The 24,462-nt window shown below is 48.9% G+C and overlaps 1 long non-coding RNA gene across 1 annotated transcript; it reads left to right on the plus strand.

The window, feature by feature from the left end:
- Nucleotides 1-4,356: 4,356 nt before the first annotated feature.
- LOC129525342 (uncharacterized) lies at nt 4,357-17,287 on the plus strand. Its single transcript, XR_008669576.2, has 4 exons — nt 4,357-4,477; nt 6,616-6,737; nt 15,139-15,231; nt 16,818-17,287. It is a non-coding gene; the product is annotated as an uncharacterized lncRNA (long non-coding RNA).
- Nucleotides 17,288-24,462: the final 7,175 nt, after the last annotated feature.

Below are 24,462 nucleotides of genomic sequence, written 5' to 3' on the forward strand. Positions count from 1 at the left end.
TCCGTGCTCCTGGCTTGTGTCAGATCTGACCCCTCTCGCCTGCTCAAGGACATGCCCTGGGCACTCGCCCTGCTTGAGCCTGCATCATCCATTGTTCACTCTCTCCCAGTCCACCCCCATCAGCATGCAAACCTGCTCTTATTTCTCCTGTCCTAAAAAAAATGTGCCCACCTCTTCCTCCACCAACTTACAGCAACCTTCTTGAAAGATCTGTCCACCCTCACTCTCCCAAACTCCTCTCCTCCCACTCTTTTCTAGGCCATTCAGGGTCTCATCCCTGCCATTCTAACCAGCTGTTCTTGTCAAGGCCATTGTTGCCTTTCCTGGTGCTAAATTCAGTAGTGGCTTCTCAGGTCCCATCCTGACCTATCGGCAGCATTTGGCAGTACCGCACTCCTTTCTTACTGAAATACTTTCTTCACCAGCGTCCAAGACCCACACAGTCCTGGTTTTCCTCCATCTTCACTGGCTTCTCCTGTCTCTGATGCTGGTTTCCCTTCATCTCACCAGCTCCTCGACATTGCAGGCGCCCAGGGCTCAGCCTCTGAGCCTTTCCTATTTTTCTCTCTACACACAGCGCCTTGGTAATCTCAGCCAGATACATGGCCTGAAATGGTTTAAATGCAGCTATATGGTGGCAACTCCAAATTTATATCTCCTCTGAACTCTAAAGTACATATTTGACATGTCACTTCCCTGCCTAAGCCTTTCAGTGACTCTTCTCTGGCTGAAAGATAAAGTCAGAAATCCTGAATGGGACGTAAGAGCTCCTTGATGCTCTGCCCCACTCCTGTTATTTTCCATTCTTAACTCTCAGTCTGGCACTGCCTTGGCCTCTGTGATCCTCTGATTCTGTAAACAGGCCAATCTCCTCAGGCCTTTGACAGTGTTATCCCCTCCCAAGGACTCCCAGCAACCCTCCCTCTCCTCCCAGGCTTGGCTAATTACTTCTTCAGGTTTCACGGACCTCTGATGTCCTGCCTAAGGTTCAGGTAGCCTCCGGTGCTCAACCCTGTCGTAGAAATGACCAGCTTGCATGTGGCCATACACTGGACTGGGGGCTCCTTGAAGGCAGACACCGTCCCATTGCAGTGGGATCTCCTGGAAGAGTCTGCCCATTTCCTATCTACCATTTAGTCCTATTTGTTCCTATACTATAGCCCCAATTTTGCGAGAGGTGGCAACATGCCCAACTGCCTCCTAGCTTCTTTCTGGACAGGGGTGGCCATACAACTAGTCTCAGCCAGTGGAGGGCAGGTTCCTGGGAAAGCTATGTTCTCCTAAGATAACCACTGCCACTTCTGTTTTCCTTCCCATGATCAGAGGCCACAGAGGAAGTGGCCATTTGTGACCATGAAGAATAAGCCACATGCTAAAGACAGTGGCGGGACAGAGGGAGCAGGAGCATCATGACATCATGGAGCTGCAGGCTCTAGACTGTGGATTCGGGGGATGTGGAAACAAGCAGCAACGCCCCTCCCGTTTAGCTAGCCCTCTCTAGTTGTTTTTCTGTGACCCGCTGCTGAACACATTTCTGCAGGAAACACCCCAGCCCTGGCAGAGACCCTAGAGGACACGGCTGTGTGATGAATGATTGCACGGACTGCTTACCAGTTTCAACCCACATTGTGCTTTCCAGCGTTTGCCTGAACTCTGCCTCTGCTCTCTCTACCACTCCATTTATGTCTAGTGAAAGGAAATTTCTCTCTCAAATCTCAGAGTGAATACCTCCTCTTGAAGTGGGCTCTGACCCCTTCTATCCTGTGTGCACCTGGATTTGTTAATGTGCATCATCCATCTGCTATTTAAACCACCATGATTGGTGTTATAGCTATTCATAGTTGATTCTGACCTCCTGCTTAGGAGGCCCTAGAGAGTAGGTTAATACATGTATTTGCCCTCCCCACCGCATACCCCGCTACATAACCCTCCCAGAGCCTAGAACACTGTGTCATGCATCACAGATAATCAGTAAATACTTTTTGGACGAGAGCTGTGGCTGTCCAGCAGCCCCGCCCACCTCCTCTGGCAAATCCTTTCTGACCACATCACCCCACTTTCTGCACCACGCTTTTGGTGACGGCACCGATTTCCTCGTCTTGGGTTTGTTGCCTATAAATACATTGAAAGCTCAAGTTTGGCAGAAGTCACATCCAAATCTGAGTTTCTGCTCTCTCCTCCTCATTCCCAAGATAGAGTCGGTACCTTACAGAAAGTGGAGGGAACGCATGTGCTGATCAAATGCTTGACTTGGCTAAAGCGGATACTTGCTGCTGGCATTGGTGGTCTAACCCCCCTTTGAAGGAGGTTGGTGGCCTGCCTCCTTTTCTCTCTGAAGGCCTTCCAAACATGTCGGCTGCTTTTCAGAGCCTTGATTCCCGACCCCATGCAGAGATTTCAGAAACACTCTAAAGGCCTGGCTTTTATTTCCTAAAACAGATTTCCTAGAGCTCATCCAAGTTCTTGGTGGTACAGGCTCTTTTAACCCATCCCACTTCTCTCAACTACTCTCCAAATCTCTCCTCTGTAATCTGGTTCCTTTTGGCCCCTCCTTTTCTCAGATGATTTCTAGGTGTGAAGGAGCATCCCATTTGGGGACAGATTAATTCTAGGAATCCCTAGAGGGATTTCCCTAAAAATGCAATCCAAGACAAACAAATCCCAGGACCTCACCCTTTAGAGCTGAAAGCCAGGAGACAGTCCCCAGGCAGCAGAAGCATTTGACTAATGAGTTTGTGGCAGGATCTGTACCCTTGATTCTTGGAAACATAAGCCTGTAAATTGATTGAGCAGAGGAGCTAAGAGATCATCTCAACTCAAATGCCACAAGGACCAGGAAGGCAGTGTAAATGAGTTATTTGGGGTTTGCATGATGCGTGACAACTGACATCCATCTTAGATGTTGGAGAGTGTCTTCACCTGGGTTCCCCAGAAAGCAGAGCCTGAGATAGAGGCTCATTGGTGTGCCACAATTTTCTCTGGGGTGCAAGAGTATGAAGTCAGGGGAGTGAGGCAGAGAAAGGTAGAGAGACAATATGAGGATGCATTATCAAACTGGCCACCACCGAGGGCAACTTCATGCTCAATCTTGTGGAAATACAGCCAAGAAGTTACGAAAACTGTCCAGGTGGTGGGGGCAGGGGAGAAAGAAGGAATATTTGTCTACCAGCTCCGATATCCCATTTGCCAAAGGTTGGCCCCGCTAAGCACTAACTTACCTTCACTTCTGGATTTTAATCCATGACAGCCCAAATATGTTCATTGGCATCCCATGTCTTGGTGTCTACAGTGCCAGAGGTGAGAGGTACGCGGTGGGCAGCCCAGACACCGGGCATGACCCCCCCAGGTATTAACTCACTGCATGATGCCTGTTGGAGCCCATGCAGGGCTGCTCACTGCTGTAGCAGAACGAAAGGTGCCTAAGAGATGGCTCATACGATCCACCCCAGCACTACTCCATCCACCCTGACTTTCCATCACATCTGGCACTCAGAATACAAAGTGAGGCCTCCATTTTTGTGAACAGAGAGCTTCACGTCTTTTCTGAAGGGGAAGGTACAAATACAGCCAGTCACAGAGTCTCCTCCAAGATGGTAGTTAGCTAGATTTTTTTTTTAAGAGATAAAGTCTCACTCTGTTGCCAAGGCTGGGATGCAGCGGCACAATCATAGCTCACTGTAGCCTTGAACTCCTGGGCTCAAGTGATCCTCTCATCTTGGCCTGCTAAAGTGCTAGGATTGTGGGTACAGAAATAATTGTAAAGAGTTCAGGTAAGAGGATTGGTGAAACAAGCCACAGTCTCACTGCTGCAAGTGGTCTTGAGGCTGCAATTTAACATCACCATCTTTCTCCACCCTCCATCCTAGATTTTCCTCACCTTTGGCCAGCACTTTGGCTGGTGTGGATCGCTGACCTTGTGGGACCTGGTTTGTGTTGTTGCTGTTGTTGTTGTTTGTTTTGTTTTGTTTTGTTTTGAGATGGAGTCTCGCTCTGTCACCCAGGCTGGAGTGCAGTGACATGATCTTGGCTCACTGCAACCTCTGCCTCCCGGGTTCAAACAATTCTCCTGCCTCAGCCTCCTGAGTAGCTGAGACTACAGGCCTGTGCCACCACACCCAGCTAATTTTTCTGTATTTTTAGTAGAGACGGGATTTCACCATGTTAGCCAGGATGGTCTCAGTCTCCTGACCTCATGATCTGCCCGCCTCGGCCTTCCAAAGGGACCTGGTTTTTTATCCCTGCAGAGTCCAGGCTCCTAGTGGCTTTGTCCTTGTTGAGTCACAGTTATCATTATCATGGAAGCAGCAAAAGATGCCCCAGTGAATCTTCTGGCTTTCAGACACACTCCCCGCTGCCCCCATTGAGTAGCAGCAACACCCCTAATTTCTCATGGCAGTCAGGGTAATCAATCCTGCCAACATAGTAACTATTTTCTTTACTTGATGGTCGACCAGCATGAGGAACCCAGAGTATCTAGGTAATTGTCGCGACTTCAAGTTCAGTAGCACCCCCTACCCTTTGTCCTCTGGCATTCATCACCTGGGAATCAGGACCTCTCACCTGGCAGAGCCTAAGTTTACCTGGAGAGGAGGCACAAACTTCTCGAGCAGTTCTCTAGGAATAATGGTGGGAGGGTAAATCCCACTTCTACACCTTGATTCCCACTTGTGTGTGCTCTACCTATTAGAGACATGTGGGTCATCGTTTTAGCACATCCTTTAGGATGCAATATATGCAATGTATTCTCCCTGAGTTGGTGCCTTAGCTTAATAGGACATTTCACCACTGTCTTAGGCTGGCTGCTTTAGCATGATGGGGTTCAGATATGATAAGACCAGTGGATCCCATGACCATGTGCCTATTGGTACACCTCCTTAGATGACTTGGGTTTCTTGGTTTGAGACAATGTCATATGGGATATCATGGCAAGAAACTAGGTATTTTGTAGACTCTCAGATGGTGGTACTGGTGGGGGCTCTGTGGACAGGAAGGCAGGGGTAGAAGTGGGATTTACCCTCCCACCATTATTCCTAGAGACCTGCTTGAGAAGTTTGTGCCTCCCAGAGTAGTACCAATGCTGGAAAGAATAAATTGCTGCCCCTCCCAGCATTGAAGTAATCTGATTCAGTCAACCTACCACAAAGTGGCTGGCTAGTCTCCTTAAGGAACGGTGCCACATTAAGGTCTCAGTATGAATCTCTGTTGCTGCCTGTTTGCGTATTCAGTGGTGGCAGCTGCATGATCAGTCTTGGTGAGAAGGAACCCATGATGTTGGCCCATGCGTAGCCTCCATCCTTTCTGTCATAGTCACTCTGCACCTGCATGGGGTGGCTGATAAGAGAAGCTGGCTGACATCCCCAGGATGAATCATCCTTTCCATCTGATCGGTGAGAATTTCCTCTGCCATCAATGCTTCTGGCATTAGTGGGAGATACATGATCTGCATGTTTTGTTGCTTTATTTCCACTACCATAGGCCCATCTACATACCTCTCCCTGATCTTTCACTCTAATTCTTTCTAAGCTCCTGACTTAGAAGCCAGGTGACTGGCGACCATACAGGAGTCCATGTAAATCCATGTTTCAGGCAGCATTTCCCTCTCTGAGAAGTGGACAACCAAGTGTACTGCTCATGGCACTGCCCACTGATAGGATTTTTCAGGCTGCATTTCTCTCTCTGAGAAGTGGACAACCAAGTGTACTACTGCTCATGGCACTGCCCACTGATAGGATTTTTCATCACTACTGATCTTAGGGCCATTTTGTGTTCTCACCAACATAATGTGCTGGCCTATTTGTTATCCAGATACAAGTTATTTTCCACCTCTGTTGGTCAGAACCCCACATGAGTCCATAGGTATGAACTAGGGGAGAGGGGCCAGTGAAATAGAGGTCATTGACATGGGATCTGTACATTTAGTTCATTTGTGCTTTTTGGTCCTGCTTGGGCCTCTTCCTGAAGATACCATTTCCACCATACAGGGAACTCTATTGCCTTGACTCCGTGACTCGGTGGATTCGAGAAGAAGCCCCTGATGAGTAGCTCGGATTTTGTAGTCACTTGGTGCTGCATGGTCCCTCTCTCTTCCAGGGCCCACACCAAAAGTTGCTTCAGAAAGTATGGCCTTGTTCCAGACTGTAGGAGGTTTTCACTACCTCTCTTCTACTGAGGCTCTGCCAAAGACTCCCCATGCATTTTCATCCACCTCACGTACCTCTAGAGTGTCTAATCTGCTGGGACATACAACCCTAGTGTTGGATTGCACCAGTGGCTAAAACCCCTGCAGACCTTTATTTTGCTTTGGGCTCCACTCAAAACTAGAAGCTTTGCCAGTCACCCCAAAATTGAGTCAGATTGGTGTTGCCAAATGTGCTACATACTGCCTCAAAAATCCAGAGGCCCACTAAGCACAGTGCCTGTTTCTTAGTGGAAGGAAGTATGCAATCCAACAGTTTGTCTTTTACCTTAAAGGGTGGGTCTTAGAATGCTCCAAACCACTAGACCCCTAAAAACATCACCAATGTGCATAGTCCTAGATTTTCATTCAGTTATCTCCTACCTCCTGTTCTCAAGTGCTTAATAAAATCTCCAAGATTTCCATTTTGTGCCCACCAGGTACGATTTGCTTGATGTCATCAATACAGTGAGCCAGTGTGATATTCTGCGGAATTGAAGATGACTACAGTCCCTTTGGACTACACTATGACAAAGAACAAGAGTGTTAGCACAGCCCTGGGGTAAGACAACAAATGTGTCCCCACCATATGAGATGAACTGACTTTGATCCTCCCTACTGATGGGGAAGAAGGCATTTGCTTGATCAATAGCCTCTTACAAATGCCAGAGGCTATTTGACCTGCTCTAGTAAAATTACCACATCTGGCACAGAAGCTGCAATCAGGGTTGCTGCCTGGTTTAGTTTATACGAGTCCTCAGTCATTCCCCATGAGCAATTTGGTTTTAGCAGGTCCAGAATGATGAGCCGAATGAGGATGTGATGGGAAACACCCACCCTACATCCTCTAAGTTTTTAACGAGGGCACTAATCTCTGAAATTTCTCCTAGAATGTGGCAATAATTCTTCCATTTTACTATCTTGTCTGAGCAGGGTGGTAGTTTCAGGGTATCCCACTTGGCCCATCCTACCAGAATGGCCCCTTATGCATGGATTGTGGAATCAAATGGGAGGGTTCTGCCGGCATCTATCCAAATACACTTGCAGGGACTGGAGGAATGAACACAGGGGTGGTCTATGGATCCACAGGACCCACTGCAGAACAGACTTGGACCCCAAGTCCCTTTATCACCCGGCCCCTTATTGTCAGTGTCAGTGTTAGGTCACTGCAGGTAGCTACCAGTCCTTAGAAATATGGGCATTTCCCTTCCTTCCATGCAGCCACTCTAGCAAATGGCTGTAGGTCCCTTTGGGAAAGGATGGGAGGAATACAAATCTTATACCCTTGTGGTGGCATCCTGTGGTCCTTCCTCAAGGGGACCCTCTTCTTCTTCTCTCAATGGATGCTCGGTTTGTGAACTGACTTAGATCTGGAGACCAGGTGAGGGTCTGATGTCATCCTTCTGCTTGCCATTTCTTGATATTTTTTCACAATTATACAAATTAAGCAACCCCCTTGCAGCTGTCCATCTGTCTCACACCATGGCTGATTAGCCATCGTCAACTATCTCTGCAGGTCTGTGTTCCCTGGTTGCTTCTCTAGCTTGCTACTCATGTTGCCTCTGGTGTTAAAGGGCCAGCACCTGGCCTCTGTTCTTCCAGAATCCTGTCCTGCCCATTGATCACACAGAGCACAATTCTATCATCAGCCTCAGCCTACCGATGGCGGCCATTGCAGAATTTCTCAGAGATGCCTTTGCTCCCCACCCTGAACCAGGGCATCCCTTCTTGCCTTGGGGAGGAGGATCCTCTGGGTACTCCTGGAGAAAGTTGTATTCATTTCCCCTGGCTACTCTAACAAAGTACCACAAACTGGGTGTCTTAAAGCAAAACAAAAGAAATGTATTTTCTTTCATTTCTGAAGGCTGGAAGTCCAAAATCAAGGTGTTGGCAGAGCCATGCTCCTTCCAAAGACTCTAGGGGAGGAAGCCTCTTTGCTCTTCCAGCTTCTGGCTTGTGGCAGCACAACTCCAATCTCAGCCTCCATCTTCACATGGCTATCCTCTCTTTGTGTCTCTCTGAATGTCCTCTCCTCTTCTTAGAAGGACAGCTGTCATATTGGATTGGGGCTCACCCTAATTACCTCATCTTAACTTGATTACATCTACAAAGACTTGACTGAGGTCACATTCACAGGCACCAGGAGTTAGGACTTCAATTTTTCTTTTGGGGGAATGCAATTCAATCCATAACAATAGCCAGCTGGTAAGTTCCCAGGTCCTATATAGATAATTCATCCTAAAATTCCTACCTCCCTGCACCTTCTGACCCCTTCTTCAATCCTATGCTGAGGAGGTTCTGGTATTTCTACTCATTTGCTCTAAACCATTGTCATGGCCAAGCTCTAAGATGCCATCCTATCACACTGTTCAGACCAGTTCTAGGTCCTAACACTCAATCCAAGTCAAGGGCTTACATCAAGAGTGAGTGTCACAAATTCTCCCCCAGGCAGCCTTCTCTCCCCCACCTCCTTCCTCTATCCAACCCCGGCAATGTTCAAGCACCAAGGCCATGGCTTTCTACCCCAAGGCCTCACTTTCTACCTGCAGCTCTTCCCAGTATTCTACAGGTGATAGCTCAGATAACCCTGATGCCATTGCATGCCAGGACTATCACCACCCAACTTATCGCCAGGGATGGGGTTCTTCTTGCCAGAACTCCAGTGAGTAATCCAGCTCCAGAATCCCATTTTGAGGGCTGCTTGCTGGAGCCGCTCCTGACACCAACTGTCTTCTCTTGGGTTTTCCAGAAAGCAAAGGCTGAGGCAAAGTCCTCTATGCTACTCCTTTATTAGGGAACACAATCCCAGGAAGGAGAGCAAGATAGGGAAGAGCAGAGCCACCACGAGGAGGGCACATTACTGAGCTGTCTGCGGCCAAGTGCAACTGATTGTTCAATCTTGCAAGATCATTTCAAGAAACTGTCTGCCTTGGAAGCATCTACCGGGAGGGAGAAAGAGGGAAGAATTTTCCATTAACTCCTATTTTCCATTGATCAAAGTTTTGTCAAACTGGTCTTTAACCCATAGCACTTTCAGGTTGTGCACATGTGGGTGCTGAGTGGGATTCTTCAATGCCTGCACTTCAAAAGGGAAGCCCAGGGATATGAGGCAAGGGGCCCATGGCAGACAGTGCAGGCATGGAGCAAGGCACTACCTGGTTGACGTGCATGAAGTTAGCTGGAGCCCATGAAGAGCTGGTAGCAGCAGATGCCCTTGAAGCTAGAGACAGACGAAGCTGAGAGGATCTAAGGGGGTGCAAAATAAGGGTTTGCTAGAGTGATCAGGGGATCGTGGGCTCGATGGCCCAGAGGAGGGTATGTGCTCCATCCAAAGAAAGCAGCTGCACTCAGCCCCAGCCAATTGCTCGATCTTCTGATTTGTTTTCAAGAAAGCTAGTTTATTGAATTTTCTTTTAAAGTTGATAAGCAATTCAGATTTAAAACGTGATGTGGGCCAACACTGCAGGTCAAATAAAATATTTCTGAATATTGCCCACAGGGGCCCATAGGTTTGCAATTTCTGAGCTACTCATCTTATGGAACTGGGCCAGGACAGGAAGGGGACAGGGCCGAGCCTAACACTGGATGTCCTGACTCCAAGACCAGTGTTCTTTCCCCCATTTTTAGAAAGCTGGCCTTAGCATTCATGGCCTTAGCAAGATCTCTAGCCTGCCATGAGTCAGGAATTTCCCCTCTCCAGGATCTAAGTGCACCCAGGTGAGGGCATTTCCCTCTAACTGCACCCAGATGAGGTCACAGTCAACCCATCCCCTGCCCCATCCCTCACCCTGACAGGCTATTGGCCTCCCATGGGGGCTGGGTACTCAGGTCCCACTGATTCTCAGCCTTGTTGGCCTGGCTGATGAGGTGGAGCCGGTGGAATCCCACCACACTGCCAACCTGAGACTGGGGACCCATCAATCCTGCTCCCCCATTGCCTAGGACACCCCCGTGATGGATGAAGGGCCTGGGCCATGAATCATCTCTCTCACCTTTTCCCATCTCCCAGCCAGCTTCCCGGAGCTGGAAAGATGAATGCCTGCAGAATCTCACCTGCTCTCTTGAATAATTTCCCTTTAAAAGAGGCCAGTTATCAGTAATTCATTACTCGTCTTTGTTAGCATAAACAAGACAGAGAAGTTGGGGTGGGGGACGATGCTTCCTGCTCCTCCTCCCAGCTTCTGCCACTGCCACTGCCTTCATCATTCCACTGTCACTCGGGCTGGCCTCCAACCTCAGTTCTGCCTTCCTGCTGTGGAGCAAAGCAAAGCAAAGCCAGGGTCTTAAGGAGAGCTGCTCCAGCTGGTGGCACCCTCTCTGGCAGATGGCATACAGCTGTTTCTGGTGACATCTGGATGAGCACAATCAGCTCCAATTGATGATTTCTTTTAATCTTGAATCAAATGTCACATGTTGTCTCTTTCTTTTATGGCCCATATACATCCCTGTCTGTGTTGTCTATAACTACAGAATAAGATATCACTGGCCAGGGACCACTTCTCTGAAAGCCAATCTTGTTCCTCGCAATCTGCATTTGTTGGAATATAAAACTGGCCCCCAAGGCAGGAATGTGGAGGACCTGGAACAGCAGGGAAGACCCTGGGAAGGACAAATGTCAGAATCACAAAACAAGGACCATAGCCCATTCCATTACCCCTGGAGCCTTTCTTGGCAGGGGGTGTGTGCGGCAGCAGGATGAGCCCTTGGAGGTGATGGCGGTTTCTGTCAAAGGCACAGTTCCAGGATTCGGCCCTGCCGGGGTGAGAACTATCAAGAACCAAGGGAGGGAGCAAGGTCTTTTGAATGCTAAGAACCAGGGCAAGTGGCCAGACAGGGAGAGAAGTCCCCCATCCCTCCTCTTCTGAGCAGAAGCAAAGAAAACAAGAAAAGGACAGAAATTTCAGTGTGGTTTGTCGCCTGGTTAGGGACTGTAGCTAATTTTTTTATGCCACCACCAGAAGACCAGGACGAAGTGATGTTTCTCTGGACTTCACTCCTAACTTCCAAGTTCTTTCCCCATTTCTCATATCCAGCAATATCTCATCCTATAATGACAATGGCAGCATCGCACATGTCATTCAAGGGCTTAAGTTTTATAGCTCTCCCCTACCTCCATCCATTCTCCAGCATCTATAGGACATCACAAAACTATAAATTGGATCATGCCACCCCCTTGATTAAAAACCTTGAGTGATATCCCATTGCCTTCAAGATCAAGTTCAAAGCCCTGAACATGCCCTGTAGTGTGCCCTGGCCTCTGACCGCTCTTGACCCTCATCCTGCATGCCCCCCCAATTGCTCCTGCCATGCAGGTCTTCTTTCAGCCTCTAGGGGGCCTTCTGCCTCTTCCTACCACAGGACCTTTGCACTTATTAGTCCTTCTACCTGGAATAGCCTCTCCACTCTACCGCCACCCCCAGCCTCCCATTTAGTAACTCCGTAACTCCTATTTGTCTGTCAGGTCTTGACTTAAGCATTGGGTTATCCAGAAGGCCTTCCTCGCTGCCCTAGACTATATCAGATATGCCTTGTTCTCCTGCCTTTATGCTTCAGTTACCCAGTGAACTCGTAATGATTTGCCTAACATCCATTCTCTCCACTAGACTTCATGTCCATGAGATGAGGGGCTGTGCCCTGTCTGCTGCTACTTGCTCAGGGGCAAGTACAGAGCCTGCCACAGAGATGCCCTTTGTAGAATGAATGAATGAGGGAGGGACTGCACGTGAGGGCATCCTGGCCCAACTGCTCTCTACATAGCTGGTCTCGCTGCAGACTCTCTTCACTGTCTTCAGCCTCTGTCTCCTCCTCCACCATCAGAGATCCTTGTCCTCTGCTCAGACTCCTCAACTAAGGCCATTTCTCATCACCTTTTCTGGTCCGTGGCAGTGCAGGGTCCTTGTTCTGACCTCTAGCTCACCTCCTCTTTGGCTTCAGGGTGAAATGGGTCTCCCTGAGGCTGAGGAGCCCCAGCTGCCTGCCTTCTCCTGCAGGAGGGGCCTGACTAGAGCTCCCCAGCTGTACCGCCTCCTCCCCAGCTTCCACCTATCCTCAGGGAGGGACATGGAGCTCACACTCCAGACCCCAATCTAAGCTCACAGTCTCATCCCAGACCACAGTGGCATGAATAAAACTACACAGAGCATTTGTGATTCAGTGGCTGCTCTATCCTTCTGTCTCCAGCTGGCCCAAAGGGAGACCCAAAGCCAGCATGATTTTAGCGAGGTTTGGGGCCATTTGCCACAGGATGGTGGGGTAATGACTGGGATCCTTGCTTCCAGAGGCCAGCTGTCCAGTGATGGATGTTAATATCCTCTCTCTGGGAACCCAGAAAATGGTTGTGCCATCATTTGCATATATTTGCATCTCCTACACTGCCATCTATCCCAGGGTCTGCAACCTCTGCCTGGGAGCCACGCTGGCCAGCAGGCTGGTTTTCCTTGGCAGGCAGCCTGGAAATCCTCCCACCCCAGCTGCCCTTGACATGGTGGATGCTGCGCCTGCATCCCCAACCCTCTCAGGCCCCCCAGGATGGCAGCTCTGCTTTCTGCTCATGAATAGGCAGCCAGTCGATGACAGCTCAGCTACTTCTCACACCCGCTCCCCCACCAGGGCAGGGTGTGCAGTCAGGCTTCCCACTCACCCTCACCTCCCCTTGTCCTACCCCAAGTGGAAAGAGCTTGGTAACCTGGCGTTTGCTCACTCATTCATTCAGTAGGCTTACTGAGCACATACTAAGTGCCAGGTGCTGTGCTGGGGATTGGGTCTATAAGGAAAGCAGAGGGGCTATTCTGAGAGCTAGCCAGGGTGCCGCTCACCACGCTGGGGTCCAATAACCTGGGGCTATGTTCTTCCCATTGTCCTCGCTTTACCATCCCCCACACTAGACCTGAAGTTTCCATCCTTGGCCCTTCAAGGGCTCCGTCTTCAGCACCACTCACTGCAAGTGCCTCTCCCAGAAGGGCAAGAGCCTTCCCTGTTTGGGGCACAATGTGGGTGGAGATGTGGGCCACACCCACAGGAGCTTCCTGGCCCTGGCCCCTGTACTTCCTCAGGGATGAAACGGGCCTTTCACCCCAGTGGGCAGGTAGGGGTCTCAATAATGGTTTTCCTTTTTTGGCTTCTGGCCCCATAAACATGACAGCAGACGGGGCAGTATGGAGCTAAGAATGACAATGGCTTATGTAGATGAAGCCCACGGTTCACTGTGGGAAAGCCAAATTTCAAACGGGGCCTGTCCTGCGGATTCTTGGGGGCCTCAAGCCTCACGGTCCAGACCCTGTGAGCACAGTTGTCTTTGGCCAGTTCCCAAGAGGCCAAGGCTCCTGACGACAGTTCAAAGGCTCAAGCAGACAAGGGCGGCTTCCCCTTCCCAGTGCAGCAGAAGTGGAGACTTGGTTGACATCTTCCTTCCTGGTGGCCCCTCCTCCTCTGTTCTCTGTTTGTCTTGGTGGTTCTAAGTTCTCCAATTCCTCCAGGCTAGAAATCTCACTTTTCTAGGTCATCGCTCTCCCTGTGTGGCAACCCCAGTCCAGCCAGTTGCCGCATCCTCTTTCAGAATGCTTTTTGCAGCTGTCTCTGCTACCATCATAGTTGAGCCTGGAATGATGACACTGTTACTGCAGCCTCTTGGCCAGTCTCCCATCTTTGGTCCAACTTATTCTGCTGCCAGATTAAAAGTAAAATTCCTAAAACAAAATCCCATCAATACTTTCAGTGACCCCCCTATTACCCATAGAATAGAGCCACTTCTCACTCTCATGCCATAGTTTTTACCACAGCACCTAACACAGTGCCTACTACAGGTGATAATAATGATAGCTAACATTTTTGGCGTAATGACCACATGCCCCAAACTGTTTCAAATGTTTGATTTGTATTATTTAATCCATTCAGCAACCCTGCAAGGTAACTACTATTACTACATTTTACAAACAAACTAAGGCACAGAATGATTAAGGAACTTGCTTAAAGTCCTACAGCTAGTAAGTGGGAGAGCTGGGATTTGAATGCTTGAGATCTGACTCAAGAGCCCACACTTTCAACCACCATGCAGAAATATACCCCAGATGGAGAGTTAATGTATGTTGTATGTATCAATACATGCATTCATGAACCAATAGATGAAAAGATGAGTGACTGAATTAATGAAGTTACTCCACATCATAGGTCCCCAAGACAAAGGTACTGATACTTTCTAGAATAGTTTCATTGTGCCTTCTTCTGAGCAGAGACAGTGTAACATAATTGTTGTGGGCATGGGCTATGGTATCAGGCTTGGGTTTGAATTCTGGTGTCGCCATTTATTGGCCATGTAGGTTTGGCAAGTTATTTGAGCTTTGCCACCCTATTTCCACTTCTGAAAATGGGAATAATAATAGCACTGATTGTGGATCAAATGAAGTCATGGTTATCTGGCACAAAGCACAATGCTTAGTAAATGGCGAGGGCTCAATGCACAGCCACCACAGTTCCCGTGAGAGCTGTCCTTTGTCCCCACTGTTTCCATGGTCTAAGCTACAAGGTTGAAATGTGCAAAATGTGATGTGTGCTCTGTTGGCTAAAGACTGCAGGTGTGATGGGCAACAAGGGTGGAAAAGGAGGAAAGTGGTGGGCTCCAGGTGCAGACAGGGGACCCAAGAAGGTCTAGAAATGGCAGAGAGGAAGCATCCACCACCCGGCGTGCACATCACACAAAGACGGTTCTGCTTCCCTCGCCTGTTTAATAAGAAACTCAGTGAGAATTGATGAAGTCATTTTTTAAGCCATAAAGCACTGCAAACACATTTGTATTATTTTTCTTCTGTGCCATGGGTAGTTTTTTTTTTTTTTCAATTCTCAGATGTTTAGCAAACATGGGCTATCTTCCAAAAAATGTAATTTTGTGGATGGATACATTTAAAAATGGTATGCTTTGGTCAAGTCGGTAATGTCTATTTTTCTTTATTGATGACTTCTCGTTTCAGTGGGTCACTGACAAGAAAATTCACCTGGAGGCCAAATTGTCTCTAATAACAAGTCCAAGACATGCATTCCAGCTGGAATCCTCTTCCCGGATGGTAAGTTGCCTAGGAACAAAGACTGGGTCTTCCTCATCTTTTGTTGCAGGGGCCAACAGTGCCTGGCAAGACAGGTGGACACTCGGTGACTGCAGACTGGATTCTGGTTCATCTGACCGGGTTCAAATCTCAGCTCTACCATTAGCTGTGTGAACTTGGAGAAGTGATTCCATGCCTTTGAGGCTCAGTTTTCTTAATTAAAGTGGGAATAATCTTAGTAACCTATTTTATAGGGTTACTGTGAAGATTTCTCTCTCTTGTCTCTCCCCCACCCCCTCTCTCTCTCATCTCTACCCCACCCCCTCTCTCTCTCGTCTCTACCCCACCCCTCTCTCTCTCTTGTCTCTTCCCCACTCCCTCTCTCTCGTCTGTCCCCCACCCCTCTCTCTCCTCTCTCGTCTCTACCCCACCCCTCTCTCTCTCGTCTCTTCCCCACCCCTCTCTCTCTCTCTCTCTCTCATCTCTCCCCCACCCCTCTCTCTCTCATCTCTCCCCCACCCCTCTCTCTCTCTTGTCTCTCCCCCACCCCTCTCCTCCCTCCCTCCCTCTCCATGTTGGGCCTAAACAGTTATTTCAATCATAAAACATCCCTTGTGTTCATATAGCACTCTGCAGTCCACAAGGTGCTCTCGAATACATTATTTCATAAATAGATACAATTATTTGTCCATTAAAAAGGTAGATTTAAATTTTAAAAATGCCTGATCTCATTTTATCAGAAATAAAGAAGCATTAGCATCCCCATCTCTCAGATGAGGAAGCTGAGCTCAAAGATTTGGCCAGGGTCATATAGCACGCAGAGCTAGGACGCAAACCAGGCTTTCTAACACCAACTCCAGATCCCTTTGAGTTAAAGGAAATCAGGCAATAGTTCTAAAACGAATGACATTTACTCAAGCTGAGCCTAATGCAGTTCTCAGATATCCTGACCTTCAGAGGGGGAGAAATCGGTCAAGCCAGGTGGTCAGCATCAAGTGAAGCAAACAACCAGCTGAGAGACTGAATTTTTCCCTATTTCTTCAGGCTGCTGTTTGTGGCAGGAGCAGAAAATAGCAGGTGGAGGCACAGTCTCAGTGTGGTGTGAATCAGGAAAGATCTGGGGGCATATCTGGGAGTGGCCTCTCTGTGAATTTGCTGCCTCCAAGGGCTGGATTCTCCAAGAGGCACCAATAAAGGCTGGGTGCACTCAGATGGACTTCTCTGTGCCAGAAGGGTGCCCATGTGTAAGCATCTCTCATCACCTCAATGGCTTTGTACGGAGATAAGATGGTTACCACTATAATTCTTTCCACTTTTAAGATGGATAAACTGAGGCTTGAACTGTTCAAGTTCATACAGCTAGTAATGGCAGCAAGATTCAAATGTGTGGCTGTCTCATCTCAAAGTCCATTCTCTTTCCAAAAAGCCAAATGAGGTGGCAAAGGGGAATAGCAGAAGGAGATATATGGCTTTAGGGGTGGACAGTGAGGGATTAGGAGTAGGAGGAGGAAGGCACTGGACAATGCGTTAATTTGGAGAGTCAAGTTATGTAGAAAACTATTGACATGGTGATACAAATGGCTCATTCACCTCTTTATTTATTTTAGGTTGTGTGTTTTTAATTGCAGTAGCCATCTCCAAAAATGCCATCCAGTAACCATGCCCTTGTGTGCTGCCCTTTCCATGAATCTGAGCTAGCCCCATAATTTGCTTTTGGCCATTGGATGGTGGTGGAAGTGATGCTGTGTGACTTTTGAAGCTGAGTTACAAGCAGCCTTGGAGAGTCTTTCTAGACCTCGTGGAGGGCTCACTCTGGGGGAAGCCAACCAGCATGTAAGAAGCATAACTGCCCTGAGACCGCCGTGTTGTTAGGATGCCCAGCTAGCTATGTGGAGAAGCTGCATAGACTGAGGGAGAAGCCCAGCTAGTCCCCAGTTATTCCTGCCACCCTAACTGAGGCACCAGACCCATGAGCAAAGAAACCATCATGGATGTCCTGTCCCATCCAGCTTCTGTGACTGTAACTGTATGAGGACCCCAATGAAAACCACGCAGCTGAGCCTAGTCAACACACAGAGCTGTGGAAGATAATAGTAAATTGTTGCTTTAAGCCACTTAGTGTTTGTTTGTTTGTTTGGAGGGGGTCGGGGGCAGAGAGATTACGCAGCAGTCGAAAACCAGAACATTTGCATAAATCTCTATGAAGCGGGACATCTCTCTAGACCTGAAGAAGCTCCAGAATGCCCTGAGCCTGGCATGACTACAGGGCCACTCTATTCCCCCGCTGGAATGATCCAGAGTGCCAGGAAAACAGGCCCTTCACACAAGGCCCTGAGTTTGTTTCCTGGTTCCTCCATGACTAGCTGCAAAACTTTAGACAAGCCAGTGCTCTCTCAGCCTGAATTTTCCCATCTGCAAAGTTAGGCAACAGAGTCAATGGATCATCAAAGACTCTTCTGCTTCTCTGCCTCATGAAATATCACTCTGTGCCTGAGAGATGAACACACCACCTAGAATTCCCCCTCTAGGCGTGCCCTTTCTCGGTTCACTCACATGATAGGCATAAAGGCACAAGGAGAAAGGAGCTCATCTGTGCTGTTTCTGGGCTTCAGGAATCTCCAGTCACCAAGTGAGGTTGTGGGAGGGCCAGACATGCCAGCCAGTACCCAGGTTCCCAGCCCCATGCCCCTCCTCAGCCTCACTTGAATTTTTCAGTGCTAAAGAGGGAGCACCTGCTCCAAGGCCCAGGTAGTTCTGGAATCCCAGCTCTACCTGAGAAGAGGAAGTTCCTGTCTGCCAAAGAAGAGGGGCCTCCTGAGAGGAGTAGGCTTCTCGGTGGCTGCAAAGCGTCTGGTGACAATATTTGTATCTAAAAATACAGCAGCTGAGAACCAGCTAATTGCAGCCTCTGGAGTCATTCATAGCTCGGCGTTTCACACCACACTTGCACCTCTCCCAGTGTTTCTCAGGAGCTGCCACGAAGGAGGCCACTTGTGGGTGGAAAGCCAGCCAGGAGGGCCCAGGATTGGGCCTAAGGTCCAGGGCATCCTTTCACCCAAGAGCCCAGCCTGGTACCGGTATGTAGCTGGCACCTAGGAATAGAGCAAAGAGAGCAAGTTTCTCAAGTCAGCTGAATCCCCGCCCCTCTACTCAGATGCCACTTGCCCATCAGGATCCATTCAGACCTGTTGGGGCCCCTCAAAAGGCAATGGCCCAGGTATAACCTCATGAGTGAGATGTACTCGAAGAGATGCACAAGGTCCAGGAATTACCTTGCTGGAGACGGCCTGCTGTCCTGGACCTGCAGCCGGCAGGGTGCTAACCTTTGAGCAAGGACCTCTGCTGGACTGGGTCACGGGCTAAGCAGGGGTTGGGACCCCATAGCTCCCTGCTATGGATCCTCCTTTCTTTCAGAGCTTCTCAGATGGCTCCTGTCTCGTCTACCAGGATAAAGGGCATGACTCAAGGTCACAGGATGTGATGATCTGAGAACTTCAGCCACAGCCTCTCTGGTGCCCCACACTGCCTGAACACACAGTGGACGAAGGTCATGGCAAAAGTAGAAGGAACCCTGCGTGGGGAATGTGTTTGCCTCAGGCTTTAGGAGAAGGATTTTTTTTTTCTTAATCAGGGAGGCATTTTAAAAGCACAAGGCCAAACTAACATTTGTGTTGTATTTTTCACTTGGCAAAATGCTGTCACGCACCTAGTGCTGGGTGGTTCCCATGTTAATTAGATGAGGTGGTTATTATTAAGGCATCCACTTTATGGGTAATTAAACTGAGGATCAGAGGTGCTGAGTCACTTCCCCAGGGTCACCAAAGTCATGACCAGCCTTGAACTCAAGTCAGGAGCCCTCCTGCTGGGTCAGCAGGCCCAGCACCGCCTCCTGGCCCAGCTTAGAAGCTTGACTAGTCAGCCCCCTTGGGGTCCCAGATTACAGGAATGCCACACTCCGGCCACACAGCCCTGAATCCAACCTAAATCCAGCTCCATCAACGTCCCCCTATCTGCAAAATTCATTTGAATCCCACTCTGAATCTGGATCCATTAGCCTTTGACCTATGAGAAATGAGTCAGAGCCTAAGAAAAAGCGGGCACCTCAAGAAAGCAGGGAGCAAAAAACAGAGTTTCTGAGAGCAGGGGCCATCTGTTTGATGGTCAGCTCCTCCCCTGGCACCTGGGCCAGGTCAGCCGATGCTCTGTGTGGCCAAGAGAGGGCCAGACCTGGCCTCTGGCTGTGAGCGGCTGGGATGGCGAGCAAGACCCAGCTACATATCTGTCTTCAGCCCCTGCGACTGGGAGAGCAGCAACTCAGAGATCAGCCATTTCACTCTTCTTCCTAATCACCGCGGGCGTGATGGAACACCTTGACATTCTTTAATGAAAGTTCAACTCCACTGCCACTCGGGGCGCTGCATGAGGAATGAGGTTTATGTTGAATCCCAGAATCACAGAAATTAGAGATGAAAAAGGACGCTGAGGTCAGAGGCAGCCCATCCCCATGGGGCCAAGTGCAGGTTCTTCTCGGTAATAGACTTTCCCCTTATTCCTCCAGTCCAGGTGGCTGCCTCCCCGAAGACCACTCTCCACTGTTTCTCGGAGAAGACACTGTTGATAGAAATGAGAAGTCTGTGCTGATCCCTGCATGATTTGCTTTGAAATTTATTAATCATCCAAAAGCCGGTGAAGAGGGGAAAAAAGAGAATGTAAACTCATCTGGTAGCCAGCGTGCCTGAGTGCGAAGGAGGAGGAGAGCCAGAACCCTCTGGGTTTCCAGCTTGCTATAGCTCTAGGGCAGCATGGGACAGTGTAGACTGATCACTGACTTGCTATGTAACCTGGCAAAATTTTGACTTCCCGGAGCCTCAGTTTTCTCATCTGCAAAATGGGAGCTCATCATGCCTATGCACAGGGCTGTTGGAAGATTAGAGTTAACAAAGGTTTAGCACCTCATATTGTGCCTGACCCATGTGCATTACTCCGTAAATGGTAACGATTATTATTATCATTACTTTATGACCCTCCCCTCTCCAGATCCGTGTCCCTGTCTGTAACACAGGGCTAAGCAAGTTCTTCAGCTATTGGGTTTCATCCACTCAACATTCCACTGGCACTTCCAGAGCTGCCACCACACTTCAGACTCCCAAGGCTAACAATGACCAAGAAAGACAGATTCTCTGACGTCATGGAGCTTACTGTCTTTATGAATTTCCAGGGAGAAGGGTGCTAAGATGCTAATATGGATACTAACCATCTGATGCAATATTCTCCTGCACAGATTGTGACCTATGACTCACTGGGACATGATAGAGGTCACAGAAATGCCAATGACATTCCAAAGACAGTGTGGGAGTGTGTTGTCTAGCTTCTTAGAAAACCCCACCCCCACGGTGGCATGACCCCTGCACCATCTTCTCCCACCCTGGGATCTCCTTCCTACCCCTCTGCCCATGTCAATCTGGAAGGTACTTTTATACACACAAACACACTCCTAATAGCATCTAAATTAGTCACTCTCAACCTTGGCTGTGCATTAGTGGTGCTTACCCATGACAGGGCTGGGCCCAGGCCACACCCAAATCCATTAAAGCAGAGTATCTGGGGTGTGACCCAAGCATCAGAGTTATTGGCATCTTCCCAGCTCGAGAACCAGTGCTCTAAGCAGATGTGGTGGTCAGGGGGAAAGGCAAGGACCTCTGGTCTTTACAATCTTCTTGATATCACTGAATAACCTCAGTTTCTCTGTCTGGGCAAGGAGGGTACTAATACCTCCCTCTCCAGGCCATGATGAAGGTAAAACAATATTCTGAAAGAACTTCAGGAATCCTGCCCAGATGAGAGGCACTGGCCCTGCGGCCTCTGGGCAGATTCACTGGAGAAAGTGGTGGGTGTGAGAGTTTCCCTGGGGGCCAACACTGAGACTTCCCAGTGTTTGCTCTACCAGGGTGAGCATCACTGTGGTGAATGTCCCTTGCAGAGCTCACATCTGTTGCACCAGGATACTTCCCCTGAAGCTGAGCTGCCAGCCTCAGCCTCCCATTCCCCCACTTCCTTACCATGCCCTTCCTCTCCTTCTCTGGCCAGGCCCGAGTCCTGCCATCTCTAGATGCTGCATTTCCAATACTTTCGGCCCAATAAACAGTTGGCAGGTGTCAGGTTCCCAGGTTTGAAAGGGGTCTATATTAATCACAGAGATACACACCTGTCAGGAGTCCAGCTAAGGTCCTTCAGAGAGCCCTGGAGGAGAGCGGGAGAGGCAGGGCTGATCTGAGAGCGGAGCACACTGAGGAGTAAGGAGAGGCTGGGATGTGCTAGGGCCACCAGACCAGGATGTACTGGGGCTGCCAGACCTGTCCACGGAGTCCAGGCGGGCGACTCCCACATGTCTCAGGCATCATGAGGGGCTACAGAAGCAGCATGAAAACAGTCCCCACCCTCGCCCAGTTCATGACCTATATTGGGAGTGACACACGCTGGGTTTTAAGATGCTTGCCAAGCAACATACAGGCAAGTGCAAAGTAGTGAATCCAGGTTGAGGAAGTGGGTGAGGAGAAGAAATATCAGGTGAGAAGCAGACCTGGGGGTTGGGAGAATGGGGTAGGAAGAGTCCCAGATATGCAGTGAAAAGTCATGCCCTGTTAATGGGGAGAGAATAGAAGGAGGGGAGGGGAGGGGAGGGGAGGGAAGAGGAAGGGAGCAGAGTGGAGGAGAGGGGAGGGGAGGAGAGAGGAGGAGAGAGGAGGGGAGGGGAGGGGACAGGAGAGGAGGGGAGGAGAAGGGAGGGGAGTAGGAAGAAGGCAGTGCACATTGCATGCAGTAAGGAAAGTATTATGTTATAAAACTTTGTTTCAGCTTTTTGTGGGGTGAGTGTGTGTACTGGGTCCTGAGATAAAATTTCTTTCTTACATGATCTAAGAAGTATGTGTGCATCACAGGAGTCCAGGCTTTGAGCCTGGGATCAGCACAGTTCCTGACTCTGACCCACACACCATGAGCCAAAGCTCTAGACCTGTCAGAAATTCTTCACCATCAGAAAAATGGAGGTGGCACGCCCTGCAGCAGCTGATCAACTTCCCAGATGTGCTGCGAGCCTGCAGTAAGAGAATGGATGTGAAAGTGCTTTGTAAACTGAAAATTCCAATGAGAAAAATCCATTATCATTAGGTACAGTTAACCAGAAACCTAAGAGGTAAACTTAGATCTGGATTTCGGGGGGTCTGTTTGTTTGTTTGCTTTTTGAGATGGAGTCTCACTCTCTCACCCAGGCTGGAGTCCAGTGGCACGATCTCAGCTCACTGCAACCTCTGCCTCCTGGGTTCAAGCAATTCTCCTGCCTCAGCCTCCTGAGTAGCTGGGATTACAGGCGTATGCCACCACGCCCAGCTAATTTTTGTATTTTTAGTAGAGACAGGGTTTCACCATGTTGGTCAGGCTGGTCTTGAACTCCTGACCTCATGATCTGCCTGCTTGGCCTCCGAAAGTGCTGGGATTACAGGCGTGAGCCACCACACCCGGCCTAGATCTGGATTTTGAAGAAGAATAAGAAGAAGATAATGATGACGATGATGACAGCTAATGCTTAGATGGTGCTTGCTATGCACTAGGCACTGTCCTATGATGGGTGGAATACAGGCTGTGGGGAAGGAGGGGCTGCTCTCTGTGGCAAGAGATGGGAACTGAGCTAGGCAGGTGGCTACAGCCACAAGAAGCCCTGGCTACTGGGCTGCAGCATATGGCAGATCACACCAAACAGAGATGGTACATTTTGGGGTTGGGTGCACAGGGACAGATCATCTGGAGTATGACTTGGTTTCCTTTGGGTGTCCTGAAGTCCCCAGCAAGAATGCTGAAACATGTCTGTCATGTTCCCTTCTACAGGAGAAAGAGATAGAAGTGGCCTGGCTTTGAAACATGGTGCTATCCCCTAGCAAGCAGAGGAGGAGCTGCCAGACAGAAAATGGTACCTTTCCCCAGAGTCTATGTTGAGATGCACCAGCCTTTCCAGTCCTGAGAAAAGACAGAGTCATGGCTCCAGGGCAGGTGGGCATGCCTGTGTCCCAGGAGGCACTGTTCTTCCTGGCCAGAGACCCATGCCCACTTCAGAGGAGCCATGAAGGAGAAACACCAGGCCACAGTGGAGGATTGTGATCAAGGAAAAATTGAAGACCTGCTGCAGGAAATTGGAGCTGCCAATCTCCTAACAATTGGAATTTTTTTATACTGTGCATTTCACAAATGTATGGTAAGTGCTTGGGAATCACAAAGGTCCTATAAGTGTTCAGTATTACAAGTCACATCCTGCTAACACAAGTACCATTGCAATGAAACTTTCTGTATGACAAAAGCAATTTCCACATCCTAGTCGATGGCCCATTTATTTCAAACAATATTCAATATGCCAACAGTGATAGCTCCCTTCTCTGAGCAGGCAGGCTGATTGTCTGTCCTGTTAATTCTGTAAAGCATGCATGCACCATCTTGTACCATTCACCATTGTTTGATGCTTATTATTCTTGCCTTTGAAGTCCTCAAGGACAGAGAAGATCCTGCCCTAAGGAGCAAGTGTGCGGAGGCCACCTGGCCTTCATTGGTTCCTGCACTGAATGTTTCCTTCTCACCTGCTGAGTACCAGGTGTTACCCCAGGTATGAGATGACCACGCCAGGAAGATGTAGACCCCGCTCTCAAGGGCTTACAGGCTGCAGGGCAAGTAGACCAGCAAACTGCCATCAAGATTCAGTGTGAGAGCTGCATTCTACAACAGCACTCAGAGCAGGGATCCAGGGAAGTGGTGCCTAACATAGACAGAAGGAGTCCAGGAGGACTTCAAGGTGGAAGTGACATCTAAAAGATGAATGAGAGTCATCCAGGCAGGTGAGGTAAGGAAAGGGTCAAGGGTCAAGGCAGTGGGACAGTGGTGAGAGCCAGACTAGAATTCCAGGTATTTGGATCAGCACAATGATAACAACAGCTCACTTTTATAGAACACTTGCCAATGCCAGGCACATAGTAAAGGCTTTATAAGCATTATTTCATTTAAGCCTCAAATCAACCCCACTATCCCTATTCTACAGATGAAAAACTGAGGCTTTGAGAGGATAAATATTTTGCCTATTTAATCAACACAATCTAAATATTAGCTATCATTATTATCATAATTGTTACTATTATTATTAACTTCAGACTTCACATCTCAATTAACCACTTCTGGTGAAACAGGTACGGATTAACCTCCCCTAATGACAAGCTC

Source organism: Gorilla gorilla, chromosome 9 (genome assembly GCF_029281585.2).
Source record: "Gorilla gorilla gorilla isolate KB3781 chromosome 9, NHGRI_mGorGor1-v2.1_pri, whole genome shotgun sequence".
Classification (NCBI taxonomy): Eukaryota; Metazoa; Chordata; class Mammalia; order Primates; family Hominidae; genus Gorilla; species Gorilla gorilla.